The sequence below is a fragment of the Megalobrama amblycephala genome, linkage group LG18 (assembly GCF_018812025.1).
Source record: "Megalobrama amblycephala isolate DHTTF-2021 linkage group LG18, ASM1881202v1, whole genome shotgun sequence".
Lineage (NCBI taxonomy): Eukaryota > Metazoa > Chordata > Actinopteri > Cypriniformes > Xenocyprididae > Megalobrama > Megalobrama amblycephala.
The window spans coordinates 7,182,851-7,186,131 of NC_063061.1; the positions used below are offsets into that span (position 1 = coordinate 7,182,851).

Sequence of the window (3,281 nt, forward strand, 5' to 3'; positions counted from 1 at the left end):
TGGTTGCTATGAACAATATTTTGAGTTAGTTTCTGCATAAAAATAAGCTTTGATTACATTTTTAGCGAGAAATATATATTCTATTTTCATAATATTCACTCAGTGAATGTCAACTCGTTCTCACTCCCGAGGCGTCAAAGATTGAAGCATGGTCAAGTAAAGCGCCCCCGGCGTCGCTCTGGAGACGCGAAAGGTGCCCCTCGGCGTCACTATTTGGACAAACTGGGAACTCCATTGCTTTCAATGGGAAACCTTTAGCGTCAAAAACTGACGCGAATTTTATTGGTATGAAATCACGCTGAAGAAGTCTCCTTCAGAACCCATCGCGATATTTGGCATCAGTTCGCGTGTGCTGGATGTTGGTAAGTAGTCGTAAATACGCTGTTCTAATGTTTGATATAATGTCTTTTCTGTTTGCAGATATTAATCAGATTAACGTTAGCTCCCTCATGTTCAGTCACTGCATTATATCTGTCATATATAAAAACATATATCTGTTTTGCTTTTCATTGCTTTCTATATTAAATACTAAACTAGGGTGATTAAACACTGTCACGTGACGTGCAATATATTGCACAATATATATAACATATTCATATCAGGTTCAAAGTAGTACGAGTGTAGTTTCAAAATGGTATTTGTTGTAGAAGCACGGTAAAAAAAACAACACTTACCATGCTTTTTACCACAGTATTGGTAGTTTTAATGTGATTTTTGTTGTAAATACAGAGTAACCACAACACTTATCATGCTTTTAATGCCTAATAATGTTAAATCCAAAAACTGTAAGGTCAATAAGAACTTCTTTCCTATATATATTTATATATAAACCTATATATTATAAATAATGATATTTTCTTTTCTCTTGTTTTAGCTGAAAAGACAAAAAGGGCCTTTCGGAAATGGATGAAGGAGACAGAAAGCTGCAAAGGCAAATAATTGCAATGGTATGTATGTGTTGCTTTTAACCCTTTATCAAACATTTTATCAAGCATTTGTTAAATAGTCTCACAGTAAATTAAAATTAAAGTCAAATCCTGTACATATTTATCACCTTATTTGTAAATCAGTTGTGCCCCTTCTTGGACAGTTGGACGTCCCACACATAAAAGTTTATATTAATTCCATTGAATTCTTTAAAATGATTACAGATTGGGCCCAAAATGTTCCAATGATACATGATGTCTCTCCGCACCTCATAACTACCTCTGTTTGCAAGAGTGGAAATTATCATTTGACTTGTCACATGACATCAGATGACATCAGATATTCGATTATTTTGTCATGATCATTTACACTGCTGATAATGTCCTGCTTGCATGTGAAACATGTTATTTATTTATTTTTATTTTTTATTTTTTAAAATATGAATATAGCTTGCTATACTTTTAATCATGGAAATGCCCACACATCAGTGAACTTATTACATAAATGCATTTAACATTTAATTGTGCAACACTCTTTACAGAAGGAAATCCTACAGTTATGTATGAACTCACAACATCATCATCAAGTGCTGTGCTGGGCACATTGGGTAACAAGTGTCCTCCAACGTATCCAATCTGTGACCACATTCTCCACATCTTCCCATGGGACACCGACATTCTTCAGGCCTTCGTTTCCATGTCTTCCCTGCATTCTCCTGGTGGTGTCCACTTCATATCTGTCTTTGGGTGTTGTTGTTTGGTCATGCTTAGGATGTGTCCAGGGAGGTGCACCCTTCACTCTGTCACAGTTTTTAAAAGTCTTCACGTGGACTCCTCCTTATGATCTCCTTGAAACGTGCAGAACCAATATTGAAAATAGTAATTTATCTTTTTCCATATTCTTGCCTTTATCAAAGAAGCACCAGTGCTCATCCGGAGTTTTGGTAAAAGACATATTCATTGCCATCCACTAGTTCTAGTAATGCTGCGACTATAGTCAAATATGTATTTCTGCATGTGTGTATAGCAGGTGTTTGTCCGAACGATTGAAGTTAGTGAGAGGAAAACCCTCTGAGAACAATCAATATTTATTTAATTCTGTTTGGTGCTGATATAGAGTATTACAGAAATGACACATTGACATTCTGGACATTATTCTGTGAGTTTGTTACCTCTACATTTAGATGGACTTGAAAATGTCTTGCACCTTTTATTACAGTGTCACTATAGTAAATGTCCACCTTAACTACATCTATGGTATCATTATATCAGTACCTGGATAATGTAAATGTAACATACCCATGAATGTATTTTATAGAAGCATTTTATTGCTGAAAATATTTAACATTTATAAAATGCATTAACTATTTGAATTTGCCTTTCATTTAGTTACAGTAAAAGTGAACAATAAACACAATATTGTATTGTTTTAATGTTGAGAATGTAAAATGTTATTTTTTCCCCCCTATTCTTTAAAGAAACATATTTTCACATGGAATTTTATCTCATCTCTTGGTTTGTAAAAATAATACTTCATCATATCGATTTGTGTAGTTATATTTCACTATAATAGATTGCCTCTGTAACTGGATATATTTTTTTTCTCACAATTAACTGATTTTTATACTGTTGTGCAGTAGTTTGGGGACTACATTTGTCTTTGACACTAAATATTGGAATATGATTACAAAATCGAGTACATTCATTATGCTTTTATTTATATTTATTTTAATTCCAAGAGTTCAAATGGTGAAGAATGGTATAAATAAGTGATTAAATGTATACCTTTAATATACTACATATCTACTGTAAATGTTAGAAGCACTTTAGTAGATGCAATTATATCTCTTTCAAATATATTTATGCATCAGTTTAAAACACAAAGGAGTCTTTCGTTGTAAAATGTGATTTTTATTATATTTAATTAGATTAATTATATATTTAAGGAATCTTTCTCGTCAGCCGGAACCGAAGGAGATCTGTCGTCATTTACCATAAATGGACAAGTAAGCGTGACGCATCTGTTCAGCTGTGTTGTGATTGGCTGTGACTCTATCGCAGAACTCGCTGTGATTGGACTACCTTTCAACCCATATAAAACGGCGCTTTATCTTACAAAGTTTGTTTTAGTGTGAATATTACGTTACTCATACATTAAGTTAACTATAAAGTGTTTCCATGTTGTGAGAAATTACTCCTTTACCGAGATCCCAACCCTAACCCTAGCTTCTCAATGAACTACAGCGCCATGTTTCCCGTTCATTGATAGAATGACAGAGACATATGGGTAATGTAGTTTAAAACGTTTAGTAAAGAAATGATAAATGTTAAAATAATAAGATCTTTAATGGACAA

General features: G+C 33.5%; 1 long non-coding RNA gene across 1 annotated transcript; it reads left to right on the forward strand.

The window, feature by feature from the left end:
* The first annotated feature begins 519 nt into the window (after positions 1–519).
* On the forward strand, positions 520–2,295 carry LOC125253564. Its single transcript, XR_007181466.1, has 2 exons — positions 520–947; positions 1,469–2,295. It is a non-coding gene; the product is annotated as an uncharacterized LOC125253564 (long non-coding RNA).
* Positions 2,296–3,281: the final 986 nt, after the last annotated feature.